The sequence below is a fragment of the Polyodon spathula genome, chromosome 3, assembly GCF_017654505.1.
Source record: "Polyodon spathula isolate WHYD16114869_AA chromosome 3, ASM1765450v1, whole genome shotgun sequence".
NCBI classification, from domain to species: Eukaryota; Metazoa; Chordata; class Actinopteri; order Acipenseriformes; family Polyodontidae; genus Polyodon; species Polyodon spathula.
The window spans coordinates 67,666,144-67,687,170 of NC_054536.1; the positions used below are offsets into that span (position 1 = coordinate 67,666,144).

At 38.6% G+C, this 21,027-nt stretch overlaps 1 protein-coding gene across 1 annotated transcript in view; it reads right to left on the reverse strand.

Moving 5' to 3' along the window:
- Window positions 1-21,027, reverse strand: part of LOC121313343 (ataxin-1-like) — a 139,579-nt gene that overhangs the window by 91,761 nt on the left and 26,791 nt on the right. Inside the window, exon 2 of the mRNA XM_041245755.1 lies at window positions 15,551-15,701. The gene's annotated coding sequence lies outside the window, so the exon portion shown is untranslated. The remainder of the gene's footprint in view (window positions 1-15,550; window positions 15,702-21,027) is intronic.

Consider the following 21,027-nt stretch of genomic DNA (forward strand, 5'->3'; position numbering starts at 1 on the left):
ATGATGCAAGGCACACCCAGCAACAGCAACCCCGACATAGGCGAAGATATGCTGAAAGGATGCACCGGCCTCAGCACACGTATGAGGAGCTCAGCAATGAGCAAATCATGTCCAAGTATCGTCTCCACTCATCTGTGCCACATGCTGCATGATGACCTAGCCAGAACAAACCTGCGGAGTCATGCCTTGTCTGAGCAATTGGTAGTGTCTGTCTGTATGTATATCCTGGCTACCGGGACCTTCCAGAAGGTAGCAGGTGATACCATGGGGATCACCCAGTCAGCCGTGTTCCGCCACCTAGACCGGTTCATAACCGCGTTGCTGCGAAGTGCTGAGGAACATATTAAATTCCCCAGTACCAGAGCAAACAGTGAGGAGATAATGCTGGGTTTTTATGAGGTTGCGCACCTGCCGCATGTGGTAGGTGCAATTGACTGCACCCATATTGCTATCTGGGTACCTGTTCCAGTTGTCGTTCTATCAGGATTCCAGTTGCATTCAGAATAGTGGAAAATTTGAATAGCTATTCCATGCCATGTAAACAGGGTATTCCGAATGAATCAGTCCGAATACCCACTTAATATTAGGATACTATCGGAATACTAGCCCTTCCAGACACGTTATTCAGAAAAACAGTTTTTTTTTATTTTTCTAGACACACGAGTCGTCGTTTTATAATCTATAATATATAAGACGATGGCTTGTGTGCCCAACAAAGCTTTTGCAAAAACTGTGCACAAATATATTAGTACTTGTATGACCCCAAACTGGTTGCCGACTATGCAATATCTTCCTATTTTTTTCAAAAGTTTTTTAGTACATCAACATTCAACACCTGTATATATATATATAAAATGTATTTATTATCCTTGTAGTCACATTGAGATTAAAACCTCTTTTACGAGTGAGACCTAGCCAAGCAAACAACAGCTAGTCAATTGGACAACAAGAACAAAACACAGTAAAATACAATTAAGACACAGGCAAATCACATTTAAAACAATAATCAAAATACACAAAATAGTCAACTATTTAAAACAATTACTCTTTAATATGGTAATATTAGCATACGGTAATGCATCAGTAAATAGAAACATGAGATGCAAATGTATTCTAGGTGGACATTCAACATGGACATAGTGCAATCAGTTTTGAATTGGGTGAAAGACCTAATTTGTCTGAATATACCAATATGTGCGCTATAATTGCAATGCGCTAGTTCCAATAACTGCGCACCGCTGGCTCAAATAGTGTCAGAGTAACAGTCCGCTCTGGAGTTGGGTACAATACTACAAACGTACAATAGTACAGAACCCCAACCCCCCCTCCCCCCCCCAAACCGGATCAGTTATGTGTTTTATCACTGTATTGATATGATGGACAGAGGTAGTGTGTTTACATATACAGTTATATGTGTTCTTCACTGCTCCACAGGCATATCTGCATCCAACGTGTATCATCAAAGTATGGAAAGATTGAGAATAGGGGAGGGGGGTCCTGCCTGTTATCTTTGCTGTGTGTTGCCACACATCTGTACACTAATTGTATAAATACGCCATACACCCATCTTGTGGCCCATTGCTTTATTTGGCTATTCCATTGGTTGCTGTGCATTACGGGTGAGGGGTGGGCAGCTGCAGTTAACGTTTTACTAAAATCAGACCGGTGATACGATCAACCAATCAAAGACCTGTATTTTCTCTGCAGCAGTCCAATCATAAAAGTTACGAGGTGGGACAAACAGTTCTGTTAACTGTAATTTCTGGCCATTTTATGCAGCTGTCAGAGAGTGTGCTACCACAGTTATACTTTGTCACAGCACGACTTATATATAAAAAAATTATTCAGAAAAAAAAAGACAGTATCATCCAAAGCCTTTTTTTTATTTTACTTCAAAAACATACAGCTATGTCGGATCAGCTGGCCTTTAAAGAAAACTATATAGTATAGAATAGTCCAGCATTCTGCATTCTCGCTTGGCTGTTGCGTGCAGTTGCTATATTGATAGTGGATGCACAGACGGTTTTGCGAGGCACAGACAGATTTGCGAATTGCTCAAGAAACTGCTATATTCCAATGTCTTGCAACTGCTGTGTGCCGTTTTGGAATATCTCTCATTTTGTGCCAAAGCACAATTTTTTTGTGAGGCACAAATTTTGCGAGGGATTGCGCGAAGATCGAAGATCGGGCCCTATATCGTTTAAGAATAGGTGATTATCAATAATGCAAAAAAACAAAAAAAACGTTTTATTTAATAATGTGCCTTACACTAAACCCATTCAAAATTCAGACTGTAACTTTGCCTTTTACCAGAAATGCCCCACATTTTATTGCAGCTTTTGGTTTTTTGTCCAAATGTACCACAATTTCAGTTTTAATTCTTTAAAGCTGCCACTGTTATGTACACTCAACTCTGTTTTATGTTATTTTAGTTTACACTTTTTTTTTACAAACTAATTACAACTGCTTTGACTTGCTGCTACAAGGTATGATGTAACAGTAAGCATGCATGGTAACAGGTTATGAATAGAACATCGTTAAAGTGATATAAGAGACAATCTTCTAATACAATAGAGATGCTTCATTATATGCAAAATGTAAGTTTCTAAACTAACTCACAAAGTGCAGCACTACACACACACACACACACACACACACACACATTACAGCTGAAGATTTTGCCACAGTGCATTTCCTTAGTAAAGAATCTCACTACACTGTGTAAATTGGCTGGCCCTAGTACTATACCATGCAGCAAATACACTGTACTAGATAACTAAGTTATCCCTAATAACATGATGGATTAACCCTTCAGCTTTCACACAGTAAGCTTGTTTAATGCACACTACACTGTGCTGAATTATTCATATTTTATTCCCAGTGGCCTAATGAACAAACTCCCTCAAGTTCCAGAAGGATCAGGCTCCCGACTTTGGGTTGTTAATAAAAACGCTTTGCAAGGCTTTTATTGATATCCTAATTGCTTTCATTTGCATTGCAAAGTAGGGTCCCACTCTCATTTTCACATCCTTTCACTGATTCGCATCAGAGTGTCAAAGTGCGTCTTCAGTTTCATTAAAGTTCCTCAGTTGTGTTTAATAATACAGAAGTGTACATGTATTTGTTGTAAGCTACCTAACTCATAAATATTGCATTCCTAATAAGGTAATGAACACTACTGGTAAACAACTTCAGAGGCACCAGAGACCTTTTTTTAACGTAACAATATATAAGGGTTAGCAATGTTCTTCACTTCAGACGTTCTCTGTGACTGAGAAAAAAAAAAAAAGCTTCAGTAATTCTTAGATTATGATTGTACAGTCTCCATTAGAATTTTATTATTTTTTTTAAATTGGAGACACACATTTGTATAATGAAAAAGTACCAGAATGGGTTAGCATTATGTACCTATTTACTATACTGCAGTACCTCAATGTTCCACACAAATTTGACACAGTGCTATCATATTTGGGAAGCATGCAAATGGTACATATTTATGGCCCACTCAGTACAGATCACCAACTGTACATCCTACTGTATGTGTGACATAGGGAGGTACATCCGTACACTGTACTCTCAATAACTGTGGTAAAGGATGATATAAAGTGGTCCTCGAATCTAAACGTGACATGCGTAGACAATCATGCATCTCCTTTTGTCCACAGAGTCTGATGCATTCAATAACATGTCATGAAGAAGGTCCTGCCCATAAAATGTGACACTTACTTATAGGCCCTCTTCCACTGCTGAATATCACTATGGCCAGAGGACATGAACCCCCAATAGGGGATACTAAATAAAATGAAGCATTTCAACTGTAAGCTTCCCAAGGCAGTCCAGTGTTCGTAAGCTGGTGAGACAGCCGTTGTTGCATTCTCAGCCGTTTCAATCAGAATGTCTCGTAACCATCGTAGGTGATTAAATCCCGGCAATTTCACCTTCAGAACATGCGATATTCAATATGAATATTGAATTATACTTCTCTTATAAACCTACTATTGACTGTCACTTGAAAATGTTCAGCATGGTTGACTACTACGTACACACTGGAGAAAAAATAGGTATGACTTTCAGTGTCACAATACTGGCACTGTTTCGATACAATTGCACTGTCATTAGAATGTGTACAGAGGTTATAAAATCAACCCGTGCAAACAAGTCTCTTTAGTGTATTTCTGTCTGCCTGATATATTACATAGTCGATATTTGAATCTGCCATGGTTTAGATCAATTACATAAATACTATTCACTTTATATATTAATAGCTAACACATTGGGGCAGTTACTGTATTAAGTGCTCTCTGTTGAAAGACAAGCACAATTTGTCATATCACAATGTGTAAGACATACAATTTTGCCGAAATAGCAATGAAGTAAAGACACCTTTTTAGGCCAACTCACATCTGGAGTGTTTTTCAGTGTGTTTGAGCCAACCCCTGATTACACACCAGTTTCAGCTTTGCAAAGGCCTCACAAAGCCTTAAATGCAGAAAGCATACGCTTCAATAAGTCATGATAGAGATGGTCAGTGAACAGGACAAATCTCCAATCTCCCCTGACTGCTCAGTCTGAACCAAGATTAGTGTGCAATTTGGAGCTGTTACCTAGAACTTCACGTCCTCGTCATCCTGCAGTTAATAGCCCTGATGAATGAGGTATCAGATTAAGGTTTACTTGCTGCGCGTACATGAAATAAGCGCTTAGACCCAGTATAGGTCTGGAACTCATTTGCCAGCTGTTGCCGTAGTCCAAACTAGTTTTCCAAGAACAAACAGGTCAAGTTTCTGTCAGGGTTATCTGTTGAATGTTAGCTATAGAATAAGTAAGAAATACATAGCTCTGTTAAGCTCACATTAACAAGTTTACAATTGTCATTAGAAATGTTTCCCATAGAAACATATCAGAAAGAAGGGTGCTCATTTTTATGCTGTAAAACAAAATAAAATCCCAGGCGCAAACACTTCATTAAATGTGAACCTTCTGACTAGCAGTTGCATTTTTAATTAGCATCTACTGTAGAGAGAAATACGACTGTTAACAGTGCTTTGGTCTTTGAATTTCAATATACACAGTGTGTAATAGAGTATCGGTAGTTACATAGATGTTGAAGGGGGGACATGGATTATGTGTAGGTCCTTATCAAATAATGGAAATTCAGAAGTACTGCTATGGCAATTTGGTTCTGTACAAAGGGGCATCTGTGCCATTTTTGCAATGTTATCAGAGGTAACATTGTCATAGTTTTACATACACCAATGTTATACAATGGTATGATCCAACACAAGCTGAAAATTGCATTGCAATGGTACCATAGCAATATGGATGTGCAGCCAAACTGAGTTAACTGTCCAATATTTGTTCCAAGTCCATTGCAGTTGCTGGTAATGCTGTGGTTGGCTAATGTTTCTTTGCTAATTCTATAAGGCTAGTCCATGGATTGTTTGGATCAAGCCCAGAGTTCCCACAAGGTCTGACTCTAGGAATGTAACACATGCAATACTGGTGTTAGTTTTGTGATGTTTTTTTTAGGACATCAATGCATCAGCTGTCTTGGAAAACAATACTAAAAATTAGGCATCGCCCCCATCTTTTAATGTCAGAATTATAGTGCAAGATTTCAGACCAATAAACAGAATAGTGTCGCTCAGCCAGTTCTACTTTCCTGATTCCCCAACAAATCTTCATAATGCAACTTTAATACCCCCCCTTGCTTTTGAAAAATGCCCACAAGTTAGCGCTAATGGAAATTACAAAATGCCCAAGACATTAATACAGTCAGTACTCACATATCCGACCCTATAAAATTTTGACTTCAGTGACAGTTAATCGTGTGTGACGCATATCTGATTATTTCATTTTGGCCCGTTCCAACCCTTGTCCATTTTGCAGGGAACACCAAAAAAAAAAAAAAAAAAAAATACATTATAATAAATACTTAGCTGTAAGGACTGTGTTTTAAAATAAGTAGGCTTCCATTTAGATGTACTGTATTGGTTTTGTTGGTACAGTACTAGATTTTCAACAGAAGTAGTATTCAAAACAAAATAACTGGTGGGCATGTGCAATCCTGCCCTGACATCATATTATAGATGCATTGTCCAGTATATTGTACAAATAAAAATACCAGTGATTCAAGATAAAATCATCTGGAGTGACCAGGTTCACAAACCAGATAAAACCTAATCTTGGCCTTGGATTAGTGCTAATCAGGGTCCTACAAACCAGTACTGTATAGTTTCTACTAAAAATCGCCCAGTCCACTCTCAGTCCAGCTTCTTGCAAATGAGACAAGAGAACAAAATGTTTTAAATAATATATATATATATATATATATATATATAATATATATATATATAATAATATATAATATATATATATATATATACTATATATCTAGGATATATCTTTATTTAAAAATCGCTTTCGCGAAAGTCCTACTACTCTGTTTTGTATTTGGTGAGCTTATCTGCTTTCTGGAGACTGCCATTTTAAACCTTAGGGAAGCCATGAATGTTAAAAGTGTAAGCAAACTGATAAAATATGCACACTGTTTTCCCACACTGCTTAATTTACAACAGATTTCCAGCTTTCCTGAGCCACATAAGAATAATGCATTGTAGCCGCATTTAGATTAACTAGTTACTCCAGCCATACCCTAGATTTCACAGTAAGGTTACATATAAAGTCATTGTAGTTATTCTCCATTTTATTTAAAAAGGTACCAGTAAAATATTAATTTAGATATGTCACCGCTGCGTGTGGGTGGTGACATCAGACCAGAAAATAAAACAAACATAGGATGGTACGGGCAAAACTGTGCGGCTGTGCTCAGATTTTATTAATTAAATATAAAATAAAGAAAGACTTAAACACATAATGATGGACATTGACGAAATGTTTTTGTTTTCTTTTTAATCACTCGATCATTCATCCTTGACCATGACACGTTTGAGTGACTATGACTGAAGCATATGCACTTAATCACCTAATTACTGAGACAGTTGATTGGACACTGGATATGTAGTGATTTCAGCTGCTGAATTGCAAGTGTGAATAAAAGCAATAAAGAAAATCACAGAAAAAAAAGTCACGTTTGTTAAGAGAGCAGCGCCTTCGTGCAATTGGCATGCTGGAGGCTAGACTAGAGCAGCATACTGTGGCTCGCCATCTTGGGTGCTCACTGTCAGCAATTTAAAACCTGGCGAGACGGTGTAACCAGCAGTCACTGCACCTGCTTTAAAACAGAGTTTGTCATTTTTCGATCACATCTAGTGAATTTTATCCAAATATAAGTGAAAAGTTTCTTCTGATGCTCAAATACAAGTGATACGTTTCTTTTGATGCTCAGTATATATTAGTATCTTTGTTCGCTGGCTTGGTAGCATTCGCTCTTACTATCCTTCACTCTCCTCACAGCTCCCAACTTTGAGCCCGGAGTGGGTCTTTTATAATGTGGCTGGAGCCTTAATTAACCATAAAACACTTACCTTATTAAGCCTCCAGCCACATTCCCACAGGCTTCACTGGGATGGGGATTTAACCCTATCCCCACCAGCTACACTCTATGGCTTTTCGTCGGTCTCAAACAATAAACAATAATGTCGGACGGTTTTCATCCATCCGCACACCATATACAAAAATATATAATAATAATAATAATAATAATAATAATAATAATAATAATAATAATAATAATAATAATAATAATAATAATACATAAATTATAAAATGGGCAGGCACCTTGTCACAAGGTATCAGTAAAATATTTCTTCAGTACTCAGTGTGGTCCAGTGGTTAAAGTCCAGGGCTTGTAACCAGAAGATCACTGGTTCAATTCTGCCACTGATGGTCCCCAGTTCAAATCCCATCTCTGCTGCTGACTGACTCATTGTCTGACCCTGAGCAAGTCAATTAACCTCTTTGTGCTCCACCCTGCAGATGAGATGTTAAATCAACATCCCATTGTAAGTAGACTCTGCATATAATGCACAGTTCACAGCCTACCTCTGTAAAGTGTTTTGTGATGGTGGTCCAAAATGAAAGGCGCTATATAAAAATAAAGATTATTATTATTTGGCACCCAGGATGACTTACAACAAAGTTGAGTTATTTCTGAAATCACTACTTCACAGTTATATTCTGTTTTGTGCAGATCTGCAAAGTATATCTAATAGTGTATAACACAGAGGATCATACCAGAAGTAATCACACAGAACCCTTTGTGTCTGAGTAGTTTTACAGTCTGGCTGGATGCTGCATTCCACTTTTTTGTGAGCTTTTCCAAAGGAAACAGCTTGGGAGAGAGAAGAACTGTCAAGGAGATTACAGTTTGAAATGCTGTTTACTGTTAGACAGAATACATATAAAGAGGTCAGCATATTTCGGTAATGCATTGGCTTTAAACTTGTAACAGCCTGTTATTCTCAGAAATGGCAACATTTCATATCCCTTTTTCAATCAAAATAGATGTGTATGAATTCTGCTAAATTGTTTATGAACACAAGAACTGAAAACAGCTGCACTCTCGTGTGGTGTGTCGACACCCCTGCTCTATGTCCGATTCAGTATTATTCAGTGACGACCCACATATTTAACATCACCTTGTTACAGTACATTAAACAAATCTATTCAATTATTTACATAAATGTATAAGGTAATCACATACATTTTCTTGGTTTAACAAGTATTTTCAAATGCTTAAGTGTGCCAAATTTTGTGCGACAATCAGTAAAAAAAGATTTACAGTTGTGGTAAACAACCTTAAATCTATACTGTAACTGTGGTTTATATGATTTTCCCATTCCATTTAACAGTTTGCTATTGCTCACTATATTTATTATAGACTTTACCATACCTCTTTGGGCTTTACCATGCATTACTATACTTTGCTATGTTCCCATAGAAGAATTTTATAAAAACATACAATAAATACCCTTGATTATTCCTAACCAGCCACATGACTAATCAGGTCAAACAGATAAAGCTTAAAAAGCTCAGTTTCGTACCAAATATTTCCCTTGGTGTCTACTAACTACATTATTTCATAGTTTAGCTTTCTGTGGGCTACTTTAATTAGAAAGCAGTTAGTTGGTTGTCCAGTTTTTTTGCTTTCCCCAACTAGGGTCAGAGGGACACAAAACTCTAGACACATTTTTACAAATTTAATACACTGTAAATGCCATCTTTACATTATTTTCTATTTAAAGGTAACAACCTTCCTATATAAAATACTGACTTGTATATTATACCTTTAACTGGTACCTGAAGCGAATAAGGGGCGAGAAAATCTTAAGGAATAAATCTTTAAATGATATCTTGAAGCAGGCAGTGCAAACACATATTGATCCTTCACAACAGAGTGGCAGGTAGTTGGTGTTGATAGTAGTATAGAGTGTATGCAACATAACTAAAAGATCACAGGACAGCCACTGCTAGAAGCACTACACTGTTTTCTGTGGCCTGGTTTACGAGAAGGCAATCTGCAAAGTGTTAGACCTGACAGCTCTAATTGTTCCCTCATTTTACTGTGCACAAGGTGCCTATTCACACAGCTGGGTTAACTAGAGGTGAGCATCCAGTGGCCACGCAAACTAGGGCCTGAAACCTCTGGCCTTTCAAACTGGAATGCAACCCTTCAGGAAATGAAAAACTCCAACAAAACAAAGATATCGGTTTGGTTTGCAGATCTTTAAAGTGTGACTAGTTTTACTGCTAAAATATATATTGTGAGACTTGTTAAACAAATAGGGGTTACCATCAAAGGTCCTTACAGTTGTAAAACATATTTCCTAACTAAGTGGGTTGATAGCAGAGCATTAAACTGTAAGCTATTTTTTTTAAGTTCAACTGTGTGTTAAAATATTAAGCTAAAAAAAACCACGAAACACAAAATTTAAAAAGAAAGTACTGTAATTTCCAATGTCATTTTAATATAATTTTGCAACATTTCTTTTACAATTTTATGGTGTTTACAATCATTCTGGTTTGGGGTTTTGTTATTATCAATTCTTCTCTAAATCTGCCTTGTGTGACTTTGAGCCTGTCTTCGCTGAATAGCCTTCCTGATTTCATTCAAGTCCTGTGACAATGTGATCTTTCAACTCCAGCCCCACCTACTCTAAATGTATAAAGACAGAGGATATAGAGTGACTGGGGCTGTCACATGATTTAAATGGAATGAGGAAGGCTTTTCAGTCCCGTTGCTAAGGATTAGCCAGACAAGTTCAAAGCCAGCTCAAAGCCAGGTAAGGGGAAACTAAGTGTAGGTGATAATAACAGACAGCGGCATACACAGTTTATTAAACCAATACATTTAAAAATAATTTCAGTGTCCCACAGTCATGCTAAATCTTACATTAAAATATTTATTATATTAATATGACAGTTAAAATGTACTACTAAAGTTTTTGTTTGTTTCATGAATGTTTTCAGAAATTACTAATCCACTACCATAAAGTTCCTAATAATATCATCAACCCTTATAAAAGCCCAATTTAGACTGGGATGTTATGTACAGTAGTAGCATAGGCCTTACAGAATGTCTGGTGTGAAATGTAAAGTTGTCTGCACCTGTATACTGGTACTGTAACTACATGTTAAATTAGCATTAAGCAGATATATATATATATATATATATATATATATATATATATATATATATATATATATATATATATATATATATATACACACACACACATACACATATACACACACACTACACCATCGCTATAACAAACCTGGCCCATGTACCCAAAATTAATAAAACCAAAAAAGATCATGTAAACAATCACTGTCAACATCTTGGTCTGGTACGCACGGGATGCCACCTATTAATAAGAAGCGTGTGCTGTGTAACTGCCTCTGAAACGATAAACATTTTATATTGCAACAAAGCTGGAAACTATCATTTTGAAAAAAAAGCAGTAACGCAGGTATATCTCCCGTGAATATACGTTGTCAAAATGCACTCTGTTTTTCCGTTTGTTCAGCAACCATGCGGCAAAGCAAAATTATTCCCAGAATATTTTGCCAGACTCTTTTCAGAGTCTCCCACGTGTCATTTTGCGAATTCCAAGCAAGATTTTACATGGGCTTTTTTTCAGAAATGGCTTCCTTCTTGCCACTCTTCCATACAGGCCAGATTTGTGGAGTACTTGAGCTATTGTTGACACATGGATAGTTTCTCCCATCTCAGCCATGGAACGCTGTAGGTCTTACATAGCTGTCACTGGCCTCTTGGTGTCTTCTCTGACCAATGCCCTTCTTACAGGGTTGATCAATGTGGGAGGATAGCCTGCTCTAAGCAGATTCTGGGTGGTGCCGTATACCTTCCACTTCTTAATGATCGACTTGACTGTGCTCCAAGGGATATTCAATGCCTTTGGCATCTTTTTATACCCCTCCCCTGATCTGTGCCTTTCCACAACTTTATCCCAGAGTTGTTTTGAAAGCTCCTTGGTCTTCATGGTATTATCTTTGCTTTGAATGCACTACCCAACTGTGGGACCTTATAGAGACTGGTGTATTTAATCTGAAATTATGTGAACCATTTTTATTACACACAGACTCCATTTAACTTAATCTGTGAATTCTAAAGGCAACCTGAGCTTACTTAGGCGTGTCATAACAAAGGGGTCAACACTTACTGTATCTAATGAAGACTTTTCAGGTTTTTATTTTTAATTGATTTGTTTTTTCACACCCCCATTTTTTTCACCATTCAAAGTGTTGAGAAGGTTATGTAAATCAAAGGAAAAAAAATCCCATTTAAATGCAGCAAGATTTCAGGTTGTAACACAACAACCTGCTGTAACTGGCTGAAAATGTACTGTAGCATAAGTTCCTCATAATAAAATCCTCCTAACAAAAGGAGCATGAGGTCTATGTTAATTATCTAAATATTGTCGCCTTTTAATAATGATCCTTCTATCATGGGTAATTTATTGACCACCTACTAAACACAATAATATTACAGTGGAGCTCTGCAAAATATCAGGCATACACATTTTAGTCAAGTAGAGATATACAGTACACTCAAGACATTAGCCAAAAACATTTGCCTACATGTTATACATTTTTTAAATAATTGCAATATCACAGAGAGTTCGACCCCCTTAGTACAAGCTTGAGAAGCTTTTAAGAGTTTGGAACTGGGAGAGAAGGAATCCGAGCCTCATACCCGCCCAGAAAGGCCGCTGTGTAATGTAGGCAGTACACTTTTCCACAGACAGGTCGACTCGATGGTAGGTGGGAAAGGGAAGTCGACCATTTTGGAAAACATGTAGTTGCGAGATTACTAAACAAGTCCATTATGGTGAGCTGCAGGGCAGGCAGTGATTGGACAGACAGGGGCGCAGGGCTGATCACAGGGAGGAGTTTGCTAGTACAAAGGGGAACGCAGCTACGCGAGTATGGACTATTACGTTGAATGTACTAACCAGCTGGAGCGCTGTTCGTTTGTCTGTTTTGTGTTGCAGACGATTAAGAGCCGGGGAGCTGCAGCCAGGGAGCCAGCACAAACCACCTGAGCACCACAATCACTGCACAGCACCATTCCTGGAGCACTTTATCGTGAACCATTTGGATCATTCATTGTTGTTGTTGTTTTGTCTAGGTACTGTAAACCAGCGGTATAACCCCCGCCCCGGATACCATTACTGGTAGAGGGGCGGATTTATTATTTTGTTTTGGAAAATAAATACAAACATTTTGGATCATTGCATCTACTGTCTGGACTTCTAATTATTCCCACACTACTCAAATGACAGTTAAAATAAACTAACTTCTTAGGCTGGAGTGATTTCAATGAGGCTATCCTGACAATTCTGAGTCTTAAGGACAATAGAAACACAATACTACACTGTACTGTACTACACATTCCTCAAGTAACAGGTACATTCCAGGCATGCAGGGAACAATGCAGGAGCTGATTAAGAGACAGGGATAAACTCCAATCAGTATGAGTTTTCCTACCATGTTTGGGTATTTCTTCCTTCTTCCTTTTTCTTTAGAAGCTTGTTAATTTTGGGTTAAGTCAGGCATGGAAGCACCTCAATCCTACCTGAACTTGCCCTGTGATTGAGTCCAAACGGAGACTAACAATTGCGCAGAACTGTGTGGTAGTTTTGGCATGTGAATTGTTGATTATCCATTGGGGGCTAGGCTGACACCACTAAACACATTTCACATGGTGACACTATGGAATCAGCTTCCCCAAATACCACTTTTAGAAAGCCCATTTTACCAGGGCCCACTATAAAAACAGAGCATTTGTGTAACAGGCAGCAATGTCCTGTCTGGAGAAAATAAAAATTAATTAAAAAAAAACCCAGACACTGCGCTTGTATATAAAAAGACTGAGTCACTAAACATGGTCAGGCCACTGCATGCTGCCTGAAATCCCTGCTCCCCAACATGAATATCAAACATCCTGTTTTTTAATTATTGTGTTATGCTGGGAATAGCAAGAGGTCATTCAGGACACACAAGCTTATTTATTTTCTTTTTATGTTCTTCTTGTTGTTTTGGTTTTTGGCTTATCAGCACTATGTAAGCTCAGTGCTGTTCACAATAAGTAAGCAGAGAAGCGGGTGTAGCGTGACAGTGGAGAGGACTTTGCAGAGCACACTGCATGAGTCAGCAGCAGCAGCAGATAAAGAAAGGTGATTAGGAGAAACAGCTGTGTTGGGTTTTTAAACACATATATCTACGTTTCACCTTTTTATTAAAATTACTGTCTGTCTTTCAGTCTGCTGACCTGGGGCAGATCTGCATTTTGATACCACACTTGTAGGGATGAGGAAAAAGATTTTGAATTTTAATTTCCAGTTAATGAATTATTTTGAGCCAACTGAAACTCCTGACCAGAGTTGTACCAGTCCTGGAAATGAAAACTTGACATGGTTGTTCCGCACAAAATATCAGACCACAAGCCTTGTTCTGAATTAGCTTTGAGACTGACTCTAGCTCTTGCCCACCCACCGTTAGGACTGCCCCCTGAGAATGTGGCTGAACCAATTAATTGAACCACCACGAGTCACAAATTCAAACTGAATGCATTAAAACCATTCACCCTAGAATTAATCTGGTGAAAGAAATTAGAAATGAGCAATTCTCTGCCTTTTGAAAATTCAGCACCAGGAGGATCGAGATTCATTGCCTGCAACTTTAGCGGTGTTTTTTGTATGCAGACTTTTAATAAAAAAAACAAAAAAACAAAAAACACATACTATAGTTTAAACCGTTTAAAAGACAATATTAGCCAAACCTACCTGAAAATGCAGTGAATAAGACAGCGTGTTGGTATTAAATGGAGCCTGATGCTTCCTGAAATTCCATGTTTCCAAAAACACTCATATCACAAATAAATAAATACATACATACATACATATTTGGACTAAATTTTGAGGTAAATCTTATTCCTAATTACATGTTGATTTGCTTTTACTTTAAAACACACAAAACAAAGTGGAGAATCATAAAATACACAACTAAAAAAACTCCTGATAAAAGATTTTAACATACTGTATGGTTGTTCCCTGCTAGTTAGATCACTACTGATGATTGATGAAACAATAAATCACATTTTGATAACACTTGGACCAATTACAGTACACCAAATGAACAAAACCATTTCATTAGTGAACTCTCTATCAACAAAAGACATCTGAGCCAATAAACGTATTTGTATTACTACTACATAAGAGTTATTAATATAATCCAAACACTTGCCCTCTAACTAAATTATGTACTAGATTACGTGAAGTGTGCAAAATACTATCTGTTTTTATGGTTCAACTCTTTCTGTCCAGATAATCTCTTAGTTGGTCATTAACGCATTAGTAAACAGTTCCAACAGTATATTATGCCACTTTACAAAAATGTAATTGGAAATTCCAAGCTCTGCGTATCTAAGCACACCCAGAGAGTACACATGTTTTGTTTAGTTTTTTCTGCTTTTCCAATAATTAATTTTTCATAAGTAAAATAAACACTCTTTCTGGTTAGGCTGAGATACAGAATTATTTTGGTAGTTGTGCTCGTACCTCACAATGCACCAATTTATATATCTACTGCAAGTATGGTATAACCAGATATACTTTGTGTTAATATTTACATTGAACCAAACCTTATATTTATTTTACAAGGGTGTTCTACTAATGTAAAAATGACAACAATACTTTAACTCATTAGTTTCAGTGACTTATATGAAAATGTCATATAGCGCGGGCATACCCAAGACCAACACCATTTTACAGTTTTTTTGTCTTGAGTAGTCTTTTTTCATAGACCTCCTTTTCAAGACTGTTGATAAAGGAGCCAATAGATAGTTCTTTCAATAATACATGACTTTAAGCTTTGCGAATAGGGCCCTAAGCACTCAATTGAATTAACATTTAGCTAGGAAAAGGAAAATTAGGAAAAAACTAATTCATGAAGTAAAATGTATTAGTATCAGAACAAAAATAAAAGAACAGCAATTGTATTAATAAAGCCCTTCTTCTCCATTGCCTGCAGAAACTAGACTAACCTCCATTTCCTGCCTTACCTTAAAAACAAACCAGCAATATCACAGTTTCCGTCTGGCTTCAGGATGAGAAGCTCGGCCCAAACTCTTTGACTGGAACCTGAAGGGACCAACTGAATCTCTGTTGTGTAGTCTCCAAGGATTTTATTTCTTGGGGTACTGCCACCATTTCCTGCAATACAAAAAAATTCATTTAGGGACAAGCAACTGAATGAGTCTGATTAACTAGACATTAGAAAGTGTGGAAGTTGGGCTATTTGATAAAAGTTAAACATTCGGGAAACATGAAGCAGGTTTTCAGAAGAATACCTACACCCACATACTGGGAATATGTATGCAGCCAAATATAGACCTTTTGGAAGGAACTAAATAACTTCACATGAAAAAAATCTCTAAAAGAACTAAAATATCTACCACCTGAAGTTTTTTTTCTGAATAATAGGTACAGACAGTAGGCCAGCATCCAGTGATCGAAACAGGCGATTAGGGACATAGGGTTCCAAAAGATCTTTAAGGTATGGAGGTGCGAGACCTTTTAAAGCTTTACAAGTTAGTAGCAACACCTTAAAATCTGTTCTAAAACTAACCAGTAGCCAATGCAAAGATGCCAGCAACAGGGTGATATGCTCTCGCCTCTTGACCCGAGTTAAAGTTCAAGCTAAAGCATTTTGTACAAGTTGAAGACGAGAAATAATTTTGTGGTTAGTCCCAAAGAAAAGACCACTGCAATCCTAAACAATATAAAAGCATGCATTAATGTCTCTGCATCGTGCTTGGAAAGAATACCTCTCAGTTTTGCAATATTTCTTAAATGAAAAAAGGAAATTGTGACATTTTTAATGTGTGCTTCGAAAGAAAGTTCTGTATCAAATACAACACCTTTTTTTAATTTTTTTTTTTTACTTCTGCCCTAAAATCTGTACAGAGTCCATCAGATAAAACATCAATCAAACATGTATCGTGTTTTCTGAGGCCCCAGTATCATCACTTGTTTTGTCTGAATTTAACATTAAAAAGTTATAAACACCCAGTTCTTAATGTCAGCAAGGCAGGTATTCAAAATGTTAGCAGCAGATACATAGTCCTGTTTGAGGGACAAGTGAAGCTGAGTATCGTCAGCATAACATTGGAAACTAACTCCATGTCTACGAATAATGTTACCCAAGGGTAACATATAACGAGAAAATAAAACTGAGCCAAGAATTGAACCCTGAGGGACCCGACAAGTCACCTCTGACAAAAAGGAGGTCGCCTCTTCAATTTTTATGAACTGAATTCTGTTTGAGAGATAGGACAGGAACCAAGACAAGACAGTACTTGACAATCCCACCAAATGTGCAAGATGACCAATTAAAAGAGAGTGATCACTGTTGTCAAAAGCTGCACTTGAATCAAGTCAAACAAGAACCAAAGGTGAGACCAAGTCAGAGGACAGCAGAACAGCATTCACTACTCGGTTTAGTGCTGTCTCAGTACTATGATAAGGCTTGACTGAAATTTCTCAGAAATATTCTGTGCATCAAGAAATCTATTGAGTTGACCAGCCGCTTCTCTTTCTAACACTTTGGGCAAAAAAGGGAGATTGGAAATAGGTCTGTAATTATTAGGAGCAGTTGGATCAAGGGTAGGCTTCTTAAAAAGAGGTTTTACTACTGCAGTCTTAAAGGAGTCTAGCACAATGCCTGATAAAAGAGAACTGTTAATAATATTTAAAGCTGTGGTATTTATTTTTGGATATATCTCTTTTAAAAGTATGGTAGGAATAGGATCTAATGTGCATACCGTTTTTACATAACAGTTAACGTATAATACAATCTGATAACATGTGTCCGGCATTTTGTACTTAAATCAATAAATAATAAATATCCAACAAAACACATGCTCTTTACACACTGCCTCTAAACCCTGCAAGTCCTCTGCCTGTAATTTTTTTTTTTTTTATTTATCAACGTATGATGTTGGGTTAGGCATGATTAGTTGACTGAAAACTCATCTATCAAACTAGTCTCAAGCAGTCGATTTCCAGTGTTCGTACGCGGAGCACAGCAGCTGGCATCAAAACAGAAAAGTAAAGATGGACCGGTCAAAAGAAAGTTATGTGTCAAATACCTGCGAAATAAAAATAAAAACATTTTAGTTTAATAAACAGGAACCTTATTGCATTATCATTATTGTCATTTTTTACTTTACTTTTTGAAGTGAGTTAAAAAAGTTGCTCTATAAATATTAAACAATTGACAGTTTTCTAAAGAAAAGTGCCGATAACAAGGAGCAGATCAGCAGTAAAAAAAAAAAAAAAAGAACCCAATAAGCTTGAGCTAAATGGCTTGCTTTGTACAATTACCTGGCAGATATTTTTGATCGCTTCAATATTCTTAACACATCCCTCCAAGGACGAGATATATTTGGCTTTTCTCTTACTGGAAAAATCGAAAGCTGGATCAAGAAGCTGTCCTTGTGGTAAGATTGCGTAAACCGTGGCAGCTTAGAAGCATTTGTAATTTTTTTTTTTTTTTTTTCTGTTATCTGGAAAATATTGCTCAGTCATTTTTATTGCTAAGGGGTCACAGTACAGCGAAGTTTGAGAACCACTGCTCTGTGATAACAGATTACATTTCCGTTCATCTTTGCTAAATTAAGATGTTTTAGTTCAGTAGTTGTGGGCGCAGTTTGTAAAGTTGCAGTTTATGGTAATTTCAAGCAATGAAAAAAAACCTTGTCTTTTACGTACTTTTTTTTTTAAATGGATTCACAGCATGGATTCAAGAATCTTGAAAAATGAATTGTTGATTGCTACACTAAGTTTCTGGGATGGCATGTATTATTATTATTGAATCGGAGACTCTCACAGAAGACATGAACACACTAGGCTTCAGGTAACTGAACGGTTTATTGTTATTCCAACACAGTTTTATCTATCCACGCACGCACACAGGCGCGCACACACACACACACACACACACACACACACACACACACACACACACACACACACACACACACACACACACACACACACACACACACACACACACACACACACACACACACACACACACACACACACACACACACACACACACCTTTAACCCCTTAGTTATCACATTCCTCCCCCCATAGAACGAACACAACTTTGATTCTGAACTCTCAAACGGTCCTGCATTTGTGAAACTTAACTGAGAGTGGAGGGGACCGGGGACTGCCCCATCTCTAAAAGGAAGTGGGATTATTTTGCCCGTAGCTTCTCCCCAGCTGGTAAATATACATCCATGCGCAAGGGCGCTCTCTGCTCACTCTGGTATCACTAGTGCAGGGTTCAATGTTGTGGCCATCGCAGGAGTGTCAGACCCTGCTGTTGCTGGACTAGGTTGAACACGCAATGTGACGGGGCTGTTGCTGGGACCAACTTTGTAGAGTGTTGACAGATGTTGGTTCGAACTCAGAAACCCCACTGGACACCTGCCTGGACAACAGATGGTCACCACACTGTGTTACCGGCCACATCAACCTTATAAGAAAGAAGTCCTGTTGGGCCGATAACGGAACCATGTAACCATTTTGCCTTCCTGGTGAAGTCCTTAACCCCAACAGCTGACCCTGTGGCTACCACCCAAGCCAACCTCTGGACTTTGACTGCTTCATCTGCGCTTGACCACGGAGGACTCTACCATGTATGTCCGGTTTAAGTAGATCCCATCTGGTTCTCACTTGCTGCCGAACATCATTTCGGCTGGGGATAGTCCAGTTGTCGCGTGGGGCGTTGTGCGATATGATGCCAAAAACCTGAACAAGTTTGTCTTCAGTGTGCCTTCCTTCATTTTTTAAGTGAAGACTTCACGGTTTGTACTGCTCTCTCCACTAAACCATTCGTGGCCGGGTGGTAAGGTGCTGAGGTGATGTGGCGCACCCCATTAGCTGACAGAAAGCCTTCAAACTCTGTACTTTTGAAGATGGTAGCATTGTCCAATACAACAGTGTGTGGCAAACCATGAACACTGAACAGCTGTTGCAAGTGCTCTATGGTAGCAGCTGAAGGGGATGACTTTACTGGTAACACATCAAGCCACTTGGAGTGGGAGTCTACCAAAACCAGGAGTTTCCCCCATAAATGGGCCTGCATAGTCAATGTGAATTCGAGTCCATGGCCGCCCAGGCCATTCCCAGAGGCAAATGGGAGCCTCTGCCGGAGCATTCCGCAACTGCTGACATCATTCACAATATTTCACTAGTTCTTTCACTGTGGCATCCAATCCAGGCCACCACAACTATGCTCGTGCCGTGGCTTTCGTCCTTGACATACCCAAATGTGTCTCATGGAGCTCCTCTAACAGTGTTTGGCGGTCCTGTGGTGGCACACCTACTCTCAGACCCACACCAGGATGGCCTTCCACACACAGCTCATTCTGCTTATTAAAATAAGGCAGTAATTCTGCTGATGGGCTCACACGGGGCCAGCCCCCTCTTACAAACTGACATACCTTGGCTAGCAGAGGGTCTCGAGCTGACCAGCGCTTAAGCTGCTGACTGGTGATCGGAGCTGACTGGAGCTGTTTTAGTACACATACAAACCCTGGGGGTGCTGGTGGATTTGGTGGTGTATATGGTAAAGGCAATTGTGGGGCCTGGTTTGTACAACATGGTGTACTGGTACTGGTATTGCATCAGCATGACGGCCCATCTTTGTAGCCGACCCAGTGCAGTAGGTTGGATGTTTATCAGCTCCCCAAGAAGCCCAAGCAACGGCTTATTATCTGTTTGGATGGAAAAGCTGCGACCATAGATGTATTGGTGAAACTTTTTGATTGCAAATATTAACTCTTCTCCGCAGGAGCTAACGAGTGTGATGCGAAGCAGATCGGCCTATCAGTGTCGTCATCCATTGTATGAGACAATACTGTTCCTACTTCAACAGGAGATGCATCACTAGTAATCACCATTTGTCCCATTTTCAAGAAGCTTGTGCAGCTGAGCCAACAGAGGCCAAGTCCGGCAGAAAATGCCCCTAATAATTCAGCAGATCCAGGTAAGCACGCAGCTCTCCCGCGTCTCATGGCCCCGGGGCTTCCTTGATCGCCTATACTTTTTTATTGAGTGGTTGCAACCCTTTTACAGAAACCTTTTGACTTCTTCAGTCTCAGCCCTGCGTCTTCTAGTCAAGATAATACAGCTTCCAGATTCTTTAAGTGTTCCTCCTCAGTGATGCCTGTCACAAGGATATCGTCCAAGTAGACAACAGCGTGATCAATGCCAGCAAGAAGTCCCTCCATGGCCCTCTGGAAAACTGCACAAGCCGAAGAGATTCCGAAGGGCAACCAAGTACACTGGAACAAGCCCTTGTGTGTATTGATAGTGACTACACTACGGGACTCAGGCAACACCAGCTGTTTTAGGCATGTGACAAGTCAAGTTTGGAGAAAAAGGTTCCACTGGATACCTTTGCAAACAGCTCATCAATCCGTGGGAGGGGGTACTGCTCCAGTCGTGATGCCAAATTATTC